At 42.8% G+C, this 20,902-nt stretch overlaps 1 protein-coding gene across 1 annotated transcript in view; it reads left to right on the top strand.

Moving 5' to 3' along the window:
- The first annotated feature begins 9,571 nt into the window (after window positions 1-9,571).
- frem1b (Fras1 related extracellular matrix 1b) overlaps window positions 9,572-20,902 on the top strand; it is an 87,898-nt gene continuing 76,567 nt past the window's right edge. The window contains exon 1 of the mRNA XM_033622721.2: window positions 9,572-9,678. The gene's annotated coding sequence lies outside the window, so the exon portion shown is untranslated. The remainder of the gene's footprint in view (window positions 9,679-20,902) is intronic.

The following is a 20,902-nucleotide window of genomic DNA, read 5'->3' on the forward strand; positions in this document are numbered from 1 at the left end:
AAACTGATTTCTTCAAGAAATTGGATTTAGGACGTGGCAGAATTATATGCTCATTGCTGGCAGCTCTTGTGGAGTGTGAATGAATTTCATTGGTGTAGATTATCTTTTGAGCAAGAAATTGTGGAGTTTTTTCACAACACTATAAAAATTAACCAATAAATTCATTAAAATTCTTCTCTCAACATAGAGCCAACCCAAACTGTAATGCATATCAATTGTACTTGTCAATGTAACCTCTGTTCATACATCAGTAAACTACAACTATAAAATTACTTCATTCACTGGGCCGACTGCCGGCAACTTTTAAGGTGGAACGTTAACTTGTAATGTTACTCAATGCATGAGTTGATGACGTGAATCCATCAGCACACCTTAAATTTCACTGTGACAACTTTGAGCATCACTTTAGTTTTTATATGACACACACTTTTAGTAATGACTTTAAAAATATAGATTAATTTGGAGCGGATTATGTGAAGGTCATATATTCTAATCCTCACTTCCTGTGGGCTACAGCAACACTAAACCCCTGAGCTTGCCTGAGAAGGACTAAATGCACAAAGCTGCTATTTTTAAATATCCCATGGAGAGAGACTCTCACTGCAGCCTGTTCTATTTTGTTGTGAAAATGTGGGCGTGCAGCCTCGTTCTGTGGACGATAAACCAGGTGCAGACTTCCATCTGTGTCACCGCTGATGAGGAAATACAGCGAGTGCTGGACGGAGCAGTGAGTGACAACAACCCCGCCCACATTTAAGAGGACTGTCTGAACAGACCCAGGGTCTAGGTACCATGTCTGAAGGCTTACTGCTGGTTCCAAAGGTGCTGGACTGAAAGGGTTTGGTGGAGACGGGGCTTATGGATTCATGGGTATGTGGAGAATCAGCTTTCAGTTGAGGAAATACAGATGTTACAGCAGCAGCTCTGCAGCTGCACCAGTGTCTGTGTGATCACTGCACACATGAGCGTTTGGAGTCATTTTAGTGTTCTAGTGTAGACGGAGATATTTTGTAAAATGATGCTGTGTGGACAGATTTTTTTTACAGAGGGAAAAATACCTGTTTACAAAAATATATTTACGTACAGACAGGGCCTCAGTCACCATTGTATTACCTCACTCAGTGATAGACAATGACCCCAACAGAATCTTATTTAAATGAAAATCTTTGAGATCAATCAGCATTTCTTGATTATTTTTTCTTCTTTTGGTTTAGTTCAGTTAATTTTAATATCACTAGATTAAGTAGGACCATGCTTATCTTGACTTGTCATATATTCACTCTGCTCTCAGCTCCTCTTTGGTCTTGAGGGTGTTGGTGTTAAATGAAATGTAAATCATCATATTTTTTTCAGCCTTGTAAACGGATTGTATTATTTGTAAAACATAAATTAAAGCATTCAAGGAAGATGAGTGTATTTTCTATCCAGATTTTTATAACTTGCAGATGCTGATTTATATTTTTATGTGTATATTTTTACACTTTATGAATGGTGTAAAGAATGTTTCCTGTGCAGCATGAGGCCGTGCTGCTGATTTAACAATAACAGAATCACAGGATCACTGGGGATGTAAATGTGACGCTGTGCAGCTGCTGTGTTTTACCGGCCAAACTGTCATCATGAGATGTTTTCACACCTTAAAGATCCTGTCCACACACACACACACACACACACACACGCTGGCACAGTGCTGCTGTTCGTGGCTGCAGAGTGTCTGGGGAGAGGCGGTGGACGGACGGGTCACCCAGCTCGGTTGGCAGCTCGGCTCTGGCCTTGGCTCGGATCGTCACCGCCGTCTGCGTGCACTCATGGTGTTGGCAGGTCACACTCAAACCAACAACCCCCCCCCACCACCACCACCACCACCCTCTCCTGGCTGCAGATTACACACCTACATGCTGGACGGGAGGTGAGGGGTGGAGGAGGGGGATGATGGGGGAAGGGAAGCCCTAACTCCCTCAACAACCCCCCCAACACACACACACACACACACACACACACAGTCCTGATGTCAGCTGGCTGTGAAAGGCGGAGGCTGACCGCTCGCTGTGATTAAGCACCAACTGGGCTCCGGCCAGCGGACTGGAGCCTCGCCATGCTGCCCCGTCCTGCTCCTCCACCAGCCAACATCCTCCTCCTTCATCTCCTCCTCCTCCTCCTCTCTGAGGACATGTCCACACTCAGCTGGCTGAATCTGAAAACTCATCTTTTCTTCTCTAGTTTGGCCTCACGTCCTCACCAAGTGTTTCACACCCAAGAAGAAGAGGTTTGTGCTCCTCAGGGTTGATTTACAAACTGATGGTCACAATGTGAGGAGGGCAACTTCCTGTCTTTTCCAACCCCTCTTCTTCTGATGACTCATTCTGAGACCATGGGTGCATCCCAGGTCTCTTAACTTGCATCCACCTTTCCCTCACTTGCGTCTTTTCCTTGTGTCTTCGTCCCTCCCACCAGGGATGCATGGAGAGACATGAGGAAACCATGTTAAGGGAGGAAAGAGGAAGTATGTTTGCAGGAAAATGAGATGTCATTTTCTCAGAACGGTCACGTGAAGTGAGTGCTTCACATGAAAACAGACATAATGGTCATAAATCAGGCAAGGCAATTCAATATGAAAGGACATTTAAAACACTTTACAACATGGATTAACTGATTCATAGAGTTGTAAAACTATAAATCATAAAATCAAGGAAGATTTTAAGAGTTGCAGCAGCGTGAAGCATGAATAGAAAGTAAAAGCGCAAACACAAATAGTTTCAGACCTGTACGAGGACGTCAGAGCGAGTTAAAGTCTAAAGTGAACAGATATGTTTTTAGCTTTCTGTTAAAAATATTCAGCGAGCAGCTTCTCTGATATCTGTGTGTTCACAGCTTTGAGGCGTCACTGACAAAGGCTGCATCCCTGATCTTCTTCCAATAAACCAGCAGCAGATGATCGCAGTGTTCTTGGAGGCAAATAGTTAACAAGGCAGTTATAGCTCAGTGGTGTTTTTTGGAGGTCAGTAAAAGGTTTGTACAGTCGTCGAGGCGACTTTAAATAAAGACATGAATCAGTTTCTCTGCATCTTTTTCATTTAGAAAAGGTCGTACCTTAGTGATGTTTCTGAGGTGGAAAATGTCTTGGTCATCTTGTTAACGTGTGAATCAAGGATCACACCAAGACTTGTCACCTCAGAATTTAATCCAGGGAGTTAAATGCCCCAGATTATTGAGCAGCATGTCTCTTTTTGTTTTATCAGGATTTCAGTTTTGTCTTTATTTAACTTATAAAGTATTGCTCATCCATTTATTTATTACCTAAAGACAGGTCGTGATGAAGCTTATGGCTGCAGCATCGTATGGCTCAGCACAGATGTACAGTTGCGTGTCATCTGCATAACTATGGGAACAGACATTTTGTTCTCTGATGATGTCATCAAGTGGCATCATGTACAGTGACAATAACAATGGACCAAGGTAGATACCTTGTGCAACCCCAAAACAGAGGTCATGTTTCTCAGACACATGATCTCCGAGACTGATGTAAAACTTCCTCCCTTAGATGTTTTGAACCAGTTTAGCACAAAGTCAGAAAGACCAACCAACTGTTCATTCAAAATAATATATATGTATATAATATATGATAGAGACACACAGTTATCACTGGAAGAACAGCAGCAGTGTTTTCTCTCCGTTTAAATTTAAATTTAAAATTTGAATATTGAAACTCATCAACCCGAAGTTCAGGAGTGATCAGCTTCACATGTGACTGATTGGAGATGACCATCATGTAAAAGATGCTGACAGACACACTCTCTTTGACTTCAGTTGTCTCCATGACAAAAGATAATGGCATAAATAACACATCGTGAAAAGAAAAATCTTACAAAGCTACAGAGCAAAGCAGGGAGCAACAATCAGTTCAGTCATTCAACACTAGATTGAATTCTGCTGCTTGACAGTCAGTGGTGTAGTGGAGGGTATATGCTGGTATATGGAGCATACCTGGCTGTTTACAGTACACCGACGTCTCAGCCAAAAAGCCACTGGAGCATATAGCAGAGTAAGCCCACTTCCTCCTTGATAACCTACCCATCTACCTCGTAGTACACACACCTCCTCAACTAGTGCTGCACCACTGCTGACAACGTACAAGCATTTCAAGACAGAGATTTAAGCTGGGACTGTGACTGGTGAGAATACTGTGTGTAAAGAGATTTTACGCCTCCTCACTGGCAACATTATGTTTTCATGTTCTCCGTCCCATTCTCATGAAGGTCACATCTTGAGGGCATTTCTTAAGATTTGGCACAAATGTTCACTTTGAGTCAAGGATGAACTGATTAGAATTTGGTGCTCAAAGGTCAGAAGTCACTGTGACCTTGCATCTGTCCCAATCTCGTGAACGCGATATGTCAAGAATGGCTTGAGAGAATTTCCTCAGATTTGGCACGAACGTCCACTTTGGCTCAGCAATGAACTGCTTAGAATTTGATGGTCAAAAGTCAAAGGTTAATGTGACCTCACAAAACGTGTTTTTGGCCACAACTCATGAATTCATACACTAATTTTGACAAAACTTGACACAAATGTCTGACAGGATAAACTAATGAAGTGATCGTCATATCTCAGGAACAGAAGGGGAGACATTTGGTCAGATACTGAATTGGTGACTCTAATCTTGAAACTGTGCTGATTGTATAGATCTTCTGTGTGTGAAGCATCCATGTTTTCACTGACATGGATGGAGACTTGATGGGACTTTGGGGGCCAGGCAGAGGACAGAGTCTCTGCAGATAAATACACCTTTACGCACAGAGAGTGGGTCATAAATGATGACTGGGAGGGATACTTCTGTATGAGTCTGTACATTGTGTAATTTTAGTAAATCTTAAAACTGTTTAGATCGGCTCTTTCACAGAGTTTCATAATTTATTAATCCAATTTGTGAAAGCAGTGGCATTCTGCATGTTTCACCTTATGCTGCTGCCGCAGTCTTCAGACTTGTTGCGTTAAAAGTGTTCTGCTGGCCTCAGACTACACAATATCAACCCAATAATAACCCAACCTGGCAGAGTTAGGGCATCGGCTCGGATGACAGTGGACACTGGACGTGACAATTGAGCGTTTTATCCTATGTAGTGAGTCATAGTAAATGACAGCTGACGCCTCATGATGCAGCTCATCCTCACTGTGACCTCGTCACATGTCCACGTTTGGTCATGGACTTTCCACGTCCACATATGACGTCCAAGGTACCCTGGGTGTGTTGGTTGTTGACGTTCTGGGACGCCGTGTCAACTTCAGCCTGTTACATGCATTGTCTGTTTTCAAAATACACTTCTGTTTTCACAGGAAATGTACAGTTTGCATCCATCTATCCATTCATTTTCAAACGGTTGGAGTGAGAATGTGTTGGTGAGAGAGATATAGATCACCGGGGGACTCAGACTTCTTCTGCAAAAGGCCAAGGATTTGGTGCTACGCCTTTGTGTAAAGTCTCCAAACTGAACTCCCTGCGTCACAGTATTTTGGTTTATTTCTGCACATTTTCACACCTTGCATATATTCTCAAAACTGTGAAAGATGGCATGGTCTTTAGTCAGTATTTTGCACATTTACATTACATTGCACATCCTCCTCATGCAGCTCTTTTTGCTCTAAAACAAATATATATATATATATAATTGTCCATATTTTTTATTGTAAATTTCTATTTAAGATACATAAATAATAATGAAAGGCATATAGCTAGAATAAGAACAGAAGTAAAACAAAGCAACGATTGTGATTTCACTTAGAATAAGTACATGATTGAGTTTCATGGACCTGTGTTGTTAAGTTTACAATATTAGCCACTTAGTGATGATTTGAGAACATTTTTGGACCCATCCATCAACCCATCAGTCTTGTCGCTCTTTAACATCACCTGACTTCCTCCATTGCTCCCATCATACGACCACTAGACTGGTGCACTGACTTGAGCGTAAACATTTGCTGGAACGACTGCTGGTGTCAAATCTTTGCTTAAATTAAACCAGAGTTATCTTCATATCCGTGCAGAGTAGAGACGTGATCAGAGCTTCCTTCTGACAACCAGAGTCACTGATCTAATATTCAATCAATATAGGATCAATCAAAAAGCATCACATCAGATCAGAGGTGAACCTCACATGAAAGTTACATATGAAAGAGAGAGAAAGATGGCTTCCTGTTCAAAGCAGAAACACTGTGGACCTTAGCCCAGCTCCAAAGATAGAACGCACACACACACACACACACACACACACACACACTCAGCAGGACAGGACTCTGGCTGATGATGCATGAAGTCCGGACTGCAGCCAACTCCTCTCCAGCCTCGGCGAGCTAATCTGAAGCTACTGCTCGCCTGCTGCTTCACTGAGCGTGCTCCATGGGATGCACGCCATCCAGCCCGCTGCCGCTCCGCCTCGCCCAGCCTGTAGCCTCAAGTCTATCCATCCATCCCTCCATCCATCCATCCATCCACCCAGGCCGGGTTAGCCTGAGCCCACGCCGCCTCTAAACACGCATGATGGCCGGGTTTCAGCAGGACCCCCGGGGACGGATGGAGAGCACGGAGATGTCACGTCAGAAGGAGTTTGTGGTGATATTGACTTGAGATGGACGAATGAATCATTCTGAGGAGATGACACAAGGTGAAGGTTTTTAATGCAAATAGTTTACACTTTCACTGCTGAGCATTTTACCAGTCATCCCTCTGTTAAACTAACCTGCAGAGATGAGAAACATGCTACAGAGAACACCACCTGTAAACATGGCCAGATTCATTTACAATCGCCGGATGAAGACTGCGGCTATAAACCTGCCATCAGCTGGCTATTTTGGTTGGCATTCTCTCTCCTCTTCTCTGTGTGCTTACAACCACCATTGAGCTGTTAAATGGTCCCAACAAAATCAAAGATGTGATCGCACAGCAGGAAAACAAAACAAAAAAAATCGGTAAGCTCCTCAGGCTTCAGTGCCAGGGGCCAGCACTTTTGCTCTTGGACCCTGATTAAAGCTGCAAGCAGCAATGAACGGGCCCTCTCTTCCCGATTATACCACCCAAATTTGAAACGATTCCAATAAACTTTAGGAGCACTTTGAAAAAGTTTGCGTAAAATACACAGAAAATGCACAAAATTCAAAATGGCTGACTTCTGGGTGGGAGGACCTAATGCAATCCAAATAATTCAAGGAATGTGTGTATCACATTTTGTGAATGTTGGAGCAACTTTGTCCCATCTGCAGCCTTTCCTGCATAAGACTGCTAAACACACTGAAGCCAATCGCCAAATATTCACGTAATGTTCACAGGTGTCCACGTGGGCCTCAGGTTTTGAGTTATCCAATAAAACAAGGCTGTCAAAAATTCTGTCAATGGGAAAAAGTAGGCTGGAAGTGCAAACTAAAATTATACCACCAAATAAAAAAAATGGCCACTTCAAACATGTATGCAGAGTTTTGTGAGTTTTTGTGCATCCCAAAGTCCCCAAACATGTGTTTTTAAAATGAGAATTAACACATGAAATCCAACATGGCTGACTTTCTGTTGGGGGAAAAAAATGCAAAACATTTCTGAGTTGAGGGCAATGATCCACACCAATTTTGTGAACATCAAGTCAAGTCAAGTTTATTTATATAGCACATTTCATATGACAAGCATAAACTCAATGTGCTTAAAAAGGCAAGACAGATAAAATCATACATGCCAAGAACATACCATTTCATAGGCAATACATATATAAAACATATAAAATAAGGATAAAATAAACAAGAACATTTCATACATATAAAATAAAGATGAAGCTTTTAATACAAACACTAGACCTGATTAAAAAATTGTGAAAAAAGATATGTTTTTAGTTTGCTTTTAAAAGAAGATATTGTTGCAACAGACCTGAGATCATGTGGTAAAGAGTTCCAGAGAGTAGGTCCGTAATGACTGAAGGCACCTTGAGCTGATTTAGAATGAATTCTGGGTATAGTGAGGAAACCTTTACTTAATGATGTCAGAGGTCTTTCCAGTATATATTCAGTGAGCATGTCAGAGATGTAGGAGGGTGCTAGGCCATTCATGGCTTTAAAAACAATAAGTAAAATTTTAAAATCAATTCTTTGTTTTATAGGAAGCCAGTGAAGAGAAGCCAGAACAGGAGAGATGCGTTCATATCTTTTGGTTCTGGTTAGTACTCTAGCTGAAGTGTTCTTAATAAGCTGAAGTCCAGTGAGTGATTGCTTTGCTAGTGAAGCAAAAAGTGCATTACAATAATCAAGCCGACTGGAAACAAATGCATGAACGTACTTTTCAGAATCTGAGAGTGTAAGGAAGGATCTAACCTTAGAAAGATGATAAAAAGCAGTTTTGGAGATATTACAAATGTGTTTTTGAAAGTTAAGATCAGCATCAATAATTACACCTAAATTCTTGACATGCTCACAGGGTTTTCCCAGTAGGAGAGACAACAAAGTGCTAATTTCGTGTCTAAGAGCCTTTGGACCTGTTAATAAAATCTCTGTCTTGTCCTTGTTTAGCTGTAGAAAGTTTCTGGCCATCCAATACCTGACATTAGTAATGCATTGGATGAGATCATTCACTGGTTGATGATGGTCGGCAGAAACAGATATGTATAACTGGGTGTCGTCAGCATAGGAGTGATATGATATGTTGTGTTGCTGAATAATGGGCCCAAGCGGGAGCATATACAAATTGAACAGTAAAGGACCAAGAATGGATCCTTGAGGAACTCCATATGGAATGCTGACTTTGTTTGATTTAAAATCACCAACAGAAACAGAGAAGGATCTACCAGAGAGATATGAAGCAAGCCAGTTGAGGACAGTGCCTTTAAAACCTAAACATTGTTGAAGATGCTGAAGGGAACATTATCCACACCATGGCGTGCGCTATGGAGCCTGCTGGCCAATTTTTGAGCATCCTAAGACCCTCAAAAATGAGATATCATTGTAAAAAAAAATAAAAGTCTCTCTGACTTTTACTCTGACTTTATGCTCTGTCCGTAATAATCACTAGCGATTACAGTAGGGTCCTCACACCGGTCGGTGCTCGGGTCCTAAAAACTGACTGTCACTGACCTCCACGTACGTGTGCCATGTTAAGTTACACAGACTTAGCAGCTGAATACCTTATCACTACCTTTTTATTTTTTACCTTAATCATTCTGTTTTGGTTTTTAGATCTTGTCTTTTTCAGCTGCCAATTCAGTTGAATTCAAAAAAGCTTTATTGGCATAGGAAACGTACTTTTGCAATGTCAAAGCGTGAAAACAAACAAAAAGTATGTATGACATTTAAAGATTTACTACAATAAAGAAATGAACAAATATGGCTCTGTAACATTACCATCTAAAATTCTAAGGCGGATTAACTGACAGCAAACAAATCAAATCTAATCTCTCATTGTCTTTTGCACAGAATCTGTTTCGCTTGTTTTTGTCTTCTAAGTCCATCTGTTTCCCAGAGTGAACTGGGAAGTTTGACATTTGGGAGTGTCCTTGAACGCACCAACAGGAAGAGTTTTCCAGACAAACTCAGCTGGCACCACCTGCAGCAGCAAAAAGTTTGACTCCATCTGAGTCTGACCACAAAGAATAACCTGCAGGAGGTTTCTCTGCAGACTTCACTTCTGCTGTTCGGGATGACTCTCAACAGGAAGTAAGTCTGAATTCATCTGTCAGATATTTTGAATTAACTGAGAAAACACTTTGCTCATTATTCACACTGCTCTTCTGACTATAGTGCGTGTAAGATCACCTGACCAGGACTTTGGCTCTCCTCTCTGAAACAACTTCTCCAAATATTTTTTTTTTTTATTTTTTTTACTGTTTTGACTGTGTTGGTCCAATGTGCATTTCCTGTTGTTTTCTACTATTTTTGTTTGTTTGTTTTTTCCTTCCAACTTTTATCCTTCCAATCTTCAATGCATGGAAAGCACTTTCTGACTCAGGGAGGAATTTATGTTTGGCATGCATTGTGTCTTTTCAAAATACACATACAAGTTTCTGCTGCTTAGATGCAACCAGTCTTTTTCAAAATACACTTCAAACAACATCGGTAAAACACCTCAACTTTATGTTTATTTCTTTGTGCAACAAAAGCATGTGGTTAGGTTTAGAAAAAAAAAACATAATGGTTTTGCTCAGCATTCAAACAGGAAGTGAACAGCAGCCTCTGGGGTAAAAGTCCGGGGTTCGTTGGACCAATCCACCTCCCCTCCCACCGGCCTGATAGGGACCTTCTAGCTCTTTATATTACGCTGTTACCTGCAGCGCTTCAAACTGATCCCGTCTGGTGATGTTATAAACTGGCGCTGCTGGACTGATGATGAAATCATTGACAGAGTGGCTGTATTTGACAAGTTGGGAATGAGAACAGGCAGATTTTAGACGGTGGCCATAAGTGGAACTACACCGTCCAGGTTCATCACGTGATGCCCTGCGGCCCAAAAAGACTTTTTCCCATCGATCTGTAAATCAGTGGATACATTTTTTTTGAGTGTCACAACCCCTGTGAAATGACCCTTTTTACTATCCAGATTTGATCCATTCTGTCTGACAACATTTGGAAAGTTCAGAGGAGCTGCAAGATTAAACAATTTTCAAATTAGCGGAGCGCTAAACCGGAAGTTAGCAATTTGGCTGCACTCGGCCACTGTGAATCCAGTGTTGGGCAGTAGCGTCACTACAGGTAGAGATGTCACTCTCAGCAGCGTGGTGGTGATGTCACTACTTTCTGAGTCAAATAGCTTTTCAGAAGTGAAACTGATTAATTGACTGAGCAGCAGAGCAGCGTTCACAAAAGTTCCACGCTCTTTTTTTCCCAGGAAAAGCTCTGAGGTGCAGCCGACTGTTTTTCTGTGGAGGTCTGGATAAAAGTCAGGATAATAAGACTGAGGAGAAGTCATGTGACTGACGCCAGCGCCACACTGTCATGGTGTCAGGTGTTATCTGCAGGACACGTTCATGTCCTAATGTCCCAAAAAAAAAAATTACTGTCTTTTATTTATGATGGTTTTACTGAGTGAAAAATATATTGTGGAATTCAGTTTTTGAATCAGTGACAGAGCCATGCAGAGAGCAACAGGCCGACTGATGATGTCATGTTATTGGAGGCCAAATTTAAAAAAATAAAAGAAAAGAAAAGAATGAAAGTAAGATCGCACGAACTCAGACGAAGACATCCATGAAACTTGTTTTGGTCCAACAATCAGCTTATTAGATTTTTGTTGATCGTCTTGGATCTTCAGTAATAACTAAGATTTTGAAAGCTTTGTTTTCAGTGACAGGAGCAATGTGTCGGTGAATCGAGTGATGACTGTGCTTTGGTCCAGTGGAGATGCACCGATCGTGCAGCAGGATGCCTTCAGGTCTGCAGTGATATTAGATCCAGAGTTTTGGCGTCTCGGTGGGTCTCAGCAGGTCTCTGCAGGCCTTCAGCTACAGGACACTATCACAACCCAAAACCACTTTAATATCATGTGTGTGTTTGGTTGTGTGCCCAGGTTATCCTGCGTGTGTTTGTGATCCTGAGAGCGGACTGCCAAACGGCTCCTGGAGGCCCCTGGAGGTTCCTGTTAGCTCGCTGTCTCTCGCTAACGGCCCCCGTTCTCATATTAATCAGATCCATGGACTCCGTCAGAGGTTGATGACTGTGGTTGTGTGTGTGTAGACTTGTTGGTGTGTTGATGATGTGAGAGGAAAGGTCAGAGGTCGTCACTCAGTAACAGAGGAAGAGGACGAGGGGCCGGCTGTCCTCGCGGCAGTGAACGCACCGTCGAGCCGCTTCCTCATTTCATGTGGAAAAACCAACTAATTACGTGGAAATATGATAATATATTACGCTGGGGGAGCCCCCCGCCTGGCGCCGCTCATTACCCAGACTCCCCCACTCCTTCCCTCCCTCTTTCTCTCCTGGTATTTCTCCCAGGGAGTCTCGCCCTTTCACGACTGGAGAAACATTAGCGGCCAGTCCGGCTTGTTTTGCATCAAGACGACGCCTCATTTGCATAATCTGAGGATGAGCTCCTCCCTCCTCATCACTGCCAGGGGAGGTCAGACTCCCCCCAAACCCTCCCCCATCTTCCTCAGGAGGTGAAACCCCTCCCACACCACTTCCTCCTCTTTCCTCTCGTCCATCCAGTCGTCTGCTTCAGTCCAGCCTCACCTGATGCTGCTGGCCACGCTTCAGGCAGGTGTGTGTGTGTGTGTGTGTGTGTGTGTGTGTGTGTGATCCATTCCCCCTTGTTGAGCCCCAAGGCCCCCCCCCCCCCCACTCTCCCGGGGGATGAGGATGGAAGGAGTAGGGTGTCAGTCAGTCAGTCAGTCATTCTGACCTATTAAAGCTGACAGGTTCCCAGTGTGACTCTGAACCTCCACTGGTCACCAGTATGACTCTTTAATGGGAGTAATGGGCCTGAGAGGAGATCAGGCTCAACTATAACAGACACACAGACACCGAGAGACACCGTCAGTAAGTTGCCACACACACCAGTCGTGTCTTACAACGAGGGACGCATGATACGGCCGACAGCTAATAATTACCTGCTCTTTATGGTCGATACTGTTAATTTCACATTTTTGTATTTTAAAAATAATATGGGATGCACAATATATATCGGGCCGATAATGAGACATATTCATAATTCTGCATTATTCTGATTAGTAAAATTATAGCTGATAAATAGCACCGATAATTCAAAGCCAGACTGCTTTCATTGACTGAACAAGGGCAGCATCTACACACCGACACAGTGGCGGGCGCTACGTGTACCTTTAAACTTGGTTTGTTAGCTGCCAATGAACACAGAAAAGAAGAACAACAACTGCAGCAGCTGTCTAGAGGGCAGAACATGTTGCAGTGTGGACGTCTTTCACAGTTCCAGAGGAAGACAACAGGATTGTGCCAAGAGTCTGATCTCTGACCACCGAACAGGTTAGGCACAGCGCTGGGGGACTGTCTCCAGAGTGTTAGCACGAGCTAATTAGCAGCAGTGGCTAACATCCAACACAGAGCCTTTAAAAGGCTACACTGCTGCTAAAGTTAGTGTTTATTTGCATCATTACCTCTCAGACTGTGTGTGTGTGAGACACTTGTTTGTCTGAGTTGAGTGTTAATGTGTGAGGTGAATCAGGAGCCCTTTTTGGACAGGAATTGTGCAAATTAGCAGGAAAGCCCAATCAGTGTTTTTTCAGCATTGGCAGAATAAAAACAAAATCGGGGAGTGCAGCAAAATGCCGCCTACCTACTTTTGTTTATACAGAATGCACCTTTTTCGGGGCAATGGGGGGCGTGAGCAAGTAACAAAACGTGTAGCTCAGCGTGTGACGTAAACCGTGACGTGGGAGGGAAGCCGTGAGATTCTCTCGTAAGTCGGCCTGTTCTTCTCCGTCCCCGTCATCTGACGGTTAATGGCCTCTACGTTTGCGAGGACAAGGAGGGCGCACAATTCCTTGTCTCCCCAGTTGCTCATCTTTACAGTGTCTGTCAGGTTTGTGTTTCCCTCTTGCTACTAGCTGCTCGCTAATTCCTGCCAGCAGCTGTTTCCTGTTTATCCACCGCCAGTGGCTCGCACGTGCGGCGTCATCAACAGCTCCTCCCACAAGTCATCAACAGCCCCTCCCGTTGCGGAAGGCTGCCTCGGTCTGTTTAAACCAAAAAGGTTCCTCCAATATGTCTACCCTACAAGGCGGAAAATTGGGCACCTCGGATCAACTCGCCAATCCGGCTCTGTGTGTCTAAACGCTCGCAGCTTGGCAGCAAAACGGCCCAACATTCGTGGAAAATCTGGCAGTGTAAAAGGGGCTACCTACTATCGCTAGTATATTGGGCGTGACAATATAAACATTTCATACAGCAGATGTAAGGTGGTGCTGCAGATATTGATGTTCGTCAGCTGTCAGTGTTTGTCTCTGTTCGTAGAGACTCCACTCAGCAGTGTAGTTTATACAGAGAATCACGCAGGAACACTGGGCTTCATCATCATCATCCTCTGTCTCACTGCTAACGTTAAATTTAATACTGATTAAAGTCATTTTACTTTCACATCCTTGTGTTTATGATGTTCATCTGTAGTGTAGGGTCATATGGGGGCGGGGCCAGTGAGAGTAGACCTGATGTTGGCAGGTATGAAGAGTCACACAGTCTGTTGTTTGTGTTTGTTGTGTTTACATGAGTGATTTCAGTTTGATTTGCTGCAGTCAGAGCTGTGGAATATTAAATCATCCATCTTTGCTCACTACGGCCTTTCTTACCCTCAGGTGAACAGAAACTACAGGTTATACACTCCTTTTTTAAAAGACTAAAATGTGAAATTATCGGTTATCCACCATGCGAAGAAAAAAATCCATTTCGGTACATCCCTAAAAAATAAGTTAATAACTTGTAGTTTAGGTTCACCTGAGAGCAAGAAAGGCCAAGGTATAGTGAGCAAAGATGGATGATTTAATATTCCAGCTCTGACCGAACCAAATGCCGAACTCAAACCGCTGAGTGACGTCATGGTAGCTACGTCCGTTATTTATACAGTCTGTGGTTCTACGCTGTAGACAAATTATGCGTTAGCTTGAATTTGTTTGAACTTGACTTTTTGGAAAAGCGACAGCCCTAAACAGAGGACAGTATGTACTATGTGTAACAGGGCAGCGGCTATTATTATTGATTAATCTGGCAATTATTGTTTTTTCTATTTATGGATTAATATTGTCAGTAAATGCATATTATTATTTTTGGTGCTCTTGTTTTTATGCTTCTATGCGGATGATAGCCATGTTCTTGAGTTGTCTGTCCCACTCTTGTTCATGGGATGTCTGAAGAACACCCTGAGGGAGTCTCTTTAAATTTGGCACAAACATCCACTGGGACTCAACAATGAAGTGATCAGATTTTGGTGGTCAAAGGTCAGAGGCTGCGGTAAATTTGAACCTGCATCTGTCTCACTCTTGTGAACATGATATCTCAAGAACACCTTGTGGGAATTTCTTCACCTCTGGGACAAACGTCAAATATGAATTGATTAGAATTTGATGGTCAAAGGTCACAGTGACACTGTCTGTTGCATTCTTCAGAAAATTTTGTTCATGGGATATCTGAAGAACACCTTAAGGCAGTTTAAATGCACAAATGTCCACTTGGACTTATTGATGAACTCATTAGATTTTGGTGGTTAAAGGCCAAGGTCACTGTGACCTTGTGTCTGTTGTCTTCTCATGAACGTGATATCTCAATAAGACTTTGAGGGAATTTCCTTAAATATGGCACAAACTTCCACTTGGACTCTAATCAAAGGTCAAGGTCAGTCTAACCTCACAAAACATGTTTTTGGCCATGACTCAAGAATTCATATGCTAATTAAATACAGTACAGGCCAAAAGTTTGGACACACCTTCTCATTCAATGCGTTTTCTTTATTTTCATGACTATTTACATTGTAGATTCTCACCGAAGGCATCAAAACTATGAATGAACACATGTGGAGTTATGTACTTAACAAAAAAAGGTGAAATAACTGAAAACATGTTTTATATTCTAGTTTCTTCAAAATAGCCACCCTTTGCTCTGATTACTGCTTTGCACACTCTTGGCATTCTCTCCATGAGCTTCAAGAGGTAGTCACCTGAAATGGTTTTCCAACAGTCTTGAAGGAGTTCCCAGAGGTGTTTAGCACTTGTTGGCCCCTTTGCCTTCACTCTGCGGTCCAGCTCACCCCAAACCATCTGGATTGGGTTCAGGTCCGGTGACTGTGGAGGCCAGGTCATCTGCCGCAGCACTCCATCACTCTCCTTCTTGGTCAAATAGCCCTTACACAGCCTGGAGGTGTGTTTGGGGTCATTGTCCTGTTGAAAAATAAATGATCGTCCAACTAAACGCAAACCGGATGGGATGGCATGTCGCTGCAGGATGCTGTGGTAGCCATGCTGGTTCAGTGTGCCTTCAATTTTGAATAAATCCCCAACAGTGTCACCAGCAAAACACCCCCACACCATCACACCTCCTCCTCCATGCTTCACAGTGGGAACCAGGCATGTGGAATCCATCCGTTCACCTTTTCTGCGTCTCACAAAGACACGGCGGTTGGAACCAAAGATCTCAAATTTGGACTCATCAGACCAAAGCACAGATTTCCACTGGTCTAATGTCCATTCCTTGTGTTTCTTGGCCCAAACAAATCTCTTCTGCTTGTTGCCTCTCCTTAGCAGTGGTTTCCTAGCAGCTATTTGACCATGAAGGCCTGATTGGCGCAGTCTCCTCTTAACAGTTGTTCTAGAGATGGGTCTGCTGCTAGAACTCTGTGTGGCATTCATCTGGTCTCTGATCTGAGCTGCTGTTAACTTGCCATTTCTGAGGCTGGTGACTCGGATGAACTTATCCTCAGAAGCAGAGGTGACTCTTGGTCTTCCTTTCCTGGGTCGGTCCTCATGTGTGCCAGTTTGGTTGTAGCGCTTGATGGTTTTTGCGACTCCACTTGGGGACACATTTAAAGTTTTTGCAATTTTCCGGACTGACTGACCTTCATTTCTTAAAGTAATGATGGCCACTCGTTTTTCTTTAGTTAGCTGATTGGTTCTTGCCATAATATGAATTTTAACAGTTGTCCAATAGGGCTGTCGGCTGTGTATTAACCTGACTTCTGCACAACACAACTGATGGTCCCAACCCCATTGATAAAGCAAGAAATTCCACTAATTAACCCTGATAAGGCACACCTGTGAAGTGGAAACCATTTCAGGTGACTACCTCTTGAAGCTCATGGAGAGAATGCCAAGAGTGTGCAAAGCAGTAATCAGAGCAAAGGGTGGCTATTTTGAAGAAACTAAAATATAAAACATGTTTTCAGTTATTTCACCTTTTTTTGTTAAGTACATAACTCCACATGTGTTCATTCATAGTTTTGATGCCTTCAGTGAGAATCTACAATGTAAATAGTCATGAAAATAAAGAAAACGCATTGAATGAGAAGGTGTGTCCAAACTTTTGGCCTGTACTGTATATAAATGTGATGACATTTTATATCCAAAAGGTCAAAGGTCAGCTTGACTGTGACATCATCATGTTTTAACGTCATATCTCAGGAACAGAAGGGGAGACATTTGGTCAGATACTGAATTGGTGACTCTAATCTTGAAACTGTGCTGATTGTATAGATCTTCTGTGTGTGAAGCATCCATGTTTTCACTGACATGGATGGAGACTGTAGCTGCAGTGTGACTGGTTTACAGAGGGATACAACTGTGAGGCAGTGGTTCTAGTTTTCCGTGTATAAATAGGAACATAGTTTTGACCCTGTAGCTGCAGCCCTAATTTCTATATTCTCCTACATAACGTGTGTTTATTGGTTGTGTAATGTTGTTGTTTTTTAGTTGCATGACTAACTATAAAAATGGCAGCTGTAGAGACGACCCTGGTTTCATGTCACATGATGAAAGAGATACTCCAAACACCTGATCGTAACTGTGTGGATGCTCATTTGTCATCTTCTTTGCTGCTCCTCTGCAGACAGGAAGTAAAAGCGTGCACTTTACATGTGTGATAATGATGTGAAACCCTGAGTTGTCGTTATTGTTGTCGTCTCTCACAGTCTGTGGATCACACTGACACTGAGCAGGCAGTAATGATGGAGGAGTATTCCAAGTTTCACTGTGAGTCTCTTAATAAAGACGTGTTCCTCTCGCTGTGAGAGGGAGGGAGGGGGAAGCCGCCTGTGGACTCTGGATCTTCATGGGCCGGTGCCATCGAGCTGAACGGGTGCCACGAGGCTGGCAGCGGCCCGGCGCTCTGATTCTGCTGCCAACCCAGCGCCGGTGGAGAGGCTTCAGTGGACGGAGCTGCTGCTTTAATCTCTCACTGCAGAAACCCTCGGCTTCGACAGAGAGGCTGTCTTACCTGATAATTACTGAACTCCAGAAAACTGTCTTTCAAAGCCGCGCGGGCCGATCCTCCTCACTTTCTCGGCCAACAGATCTGTTAGAAGGCGTCGGCCGCCAGCAGAGGGAAGGCCTGCAGTATCCAGCTCCACCTCTGCAGATTCAATACCCAGAGAATCCCAGCGCTCCATCAACACACAGACAAAATGTTCTCCAAGTTCATGGCCAACAAAAAGAAGATTCTTCTTCTTGTTTCTTTCCTGCCTCCACTCATCAGCACAGACTGTTCCAGGATTTAATTATGGGTCAGTGAGGAAGGGAAATTAATTTCAGGCAATGGAGGAGTCACGGCGTCAGGCTGACAGGGGCCCCCGGGGGCTGAGGAGGAGGTGGGCAGGGGGCCAAACGCCATGGCAAAGTCTCGAGTCACCACACAAAGGGTAGCAGTCAGAAGTGATCAGAGAGTGCCGGACAGTCGGCTGGACGTCAGTCAGAGCTGCAGCGACGTTTCTGGCACCGAAGCCTCTGAATAAACCTAAATCCAGTGTGACAGACGCGCCTCAACTTCAGACAACTTTCTTTATCTGACCTCTCACTGCTGAGGTCACAACACAGAGACGTTTTCTTAGTTTTATTTTTTTTTTTGTAATTTTTGTAATTTTATTTTCTTCACAAAACCATTTCTGTGTACAGACTCACAGAGAAGCTGTTTTCTGTCCCTTCAAGTCTAAAATCAGTAGTAAAAATTTTAAGTTGCACTAAAGTCAGACAGTTTAAAGGGAGCAGAATTAACAGATAAAAAAACAAATAATAATTTTAAATATAAATATAAATAGAAATAGGGGCGGCATGGTGGTGTGGTGGTTAGCACTCTTGCCTCACAGCAAGAGGGTTGCTGGTTCGATCCCAGGTGTGTGAGCCCTTTTGTGCGTTAGGGTTAGGGGTTAGGGGTTAGTTTGCATGTTCTCCCTGTGTCAGCGTGGGTTTCCTCCAGGTGCTCCAGCTTCCTCCCACAGTCCAAAGACATGCAGGTTAATTGGTGACTCTAAATTGTCCGTAGGTGTGAATGTGAGTGTGAATGGTTGTCTGTCTCTATGTGTCAGCCCTGTGATAGTCTGGTGACCTGTCCAGGGTGAACCCTGCCTCTCACCCAGTGTCAGCTGGGATAGGCTCCAGCCCCCTGCGACCCTCAAGAGGATGAAGCGGTTAGAAAATGAATGAATGAATGAATAAATAGAAATATACACATCATTTCATAGAGAGATGATATTAATCAGATTTTGGGGGATTTAGTGGCGTCTAACTGTGAGGACTGCAGATTACAACCACCTGAAACTTCTCCTGGTTAGAATTCCTTCAGTGTTCGTTGTTCAGGAGCTGAATTATCCACAGAGGTCTCCTCCTCTGAAATACTGAATGTCTCTATCTAGAGTCAGTGTTTAGTTTGTCCATTCTGGGCTACTGTAGAAACATGGCGGTGCAATATGGCGATCTCCGTAGATATACACAGCTCAGTCTAAGGTATGTAAAACACAATGATTGTTATTTCAGGTGATTCTACATCAAAGCTTATGTCTGCTCTGTTAAATGGTATCTCCCAGGCGCATTACATCATCAAACCATGTGATGTTTGGTATTGCCCGATTCAGGAAGCTCTCGACTTTTCAAAAGTAACATTGTTTTTCTTTTATTTATTCTGTATTTTGCACCAGAGCAGCCTAAACACACAAAGTCCAAAATCGTGATGAGTGGTGACAAGTCATGTCATGCTGTTTTTCAACGGGAAAAGTTAAAGGATTACTCACGATCTTATGTGGAGCTGTTAGCGGGCACGTAGCTGTTTTATAAAAGGTAAGAGTCTCACTCCTACCACTATTTCTGGCTGAGATATACCATCTAGAAAGTGGGATCATATCTTTCACGTTTCATATGGCTTTATTTGGTGATATTTTATGGTGTTTCTGTGTCATAAACAACATCAGCTATCATAATCACACCTGATTTCAATAATGTTTGAAGCTGGCTGAGTGTTGTTTGATCACTGATAGGACTGTTTTGAAGCTGAGTGAGCACTCTTGTCATTTGGAGCTCCGCCTGGATCTTGTCATGGTAAAAACACTGTAGAATGGTCATACTTTGAGCAGTCTTCTTCAAATTTGAAACAAGTGTTCATTGATAATGTGCCTACAGCCCCACAGTGTCATTTACCTGCTCAGATGAAGCCACAGACAGTTATTCATCCTGAAACACATTTTTTATTTTATTTTAGGCAAAATCTTCAATTTTTTATTGACTTCAGAGGCCCATTACTCTGTCTCTGTATCACCTAGAGTGTTTCTGACACTTTCACAAGAAACTTCAGGGAGTTTTCTTTCTGGCAAGACCTCATGCATGCATGTAGTCAGAGCGGCTCAGAAGCTACAGTCATTTTAATTTGGGTATGTCATTTTAGGCGTTTTTGCTACAAAATGGGGGTGGAGTACATTGTTTTCAGCAGTGATCCAAAATGAAAATCTGCAGAATTCTGAGGAATGTTTTTTTTTTTTTTTTTTTAATAATAATAATGTGATAATAGACAGTATTCATTTATGATAACAATTGTTTTTGAACAAAAAGAACCTCACACAGTACATTAAACACTAAAATGACTTCAGACAGGCTGAAAGAACTGCTTAGAAGATTTTAATCGAAACTTTGAATCAGAAATTTGATTTAATCATGAATACTGCAATAAAACATGCAAACACATGTTGGAAAGGGCGATCAATAAACTGTGGGACACATGGTCTTTAACAAGGAAGCTTCAGTATGGAGCAGAGAGGATAAACATTAAATCTATTAACAATCTGTTAACAGTAAATGACATTTCTTCTCACCACACGACTCACTTTGATTTAAATGCACAAGCTGGTGGAGGAGACAGTGACGACATTCTGAGTTTTACAAGCAGCATTGATAATTTGAAAATCTGCAGAGTTCTGCGGGCGCACTGGAGCTTTAAGGGTTAAAACAGTCTCATC

Source organism: Epinephelus lanceolatus, chromosome 6 (genome assembly GCF_041903045.1).
Source record: "Epinephelus lanceolatus isolate andai-2023 chromosome 6, ASM4190304v1, whole genome shotgun sequence".
In the NCBI taxonomy this organism is placed as follows: domain Eukaryota; kingdom Metazoa; phylum Chordata; class Actinopteri; order Perciformes; family Serranidae; genus Epinephelus; species Epinephelus lanceolatus.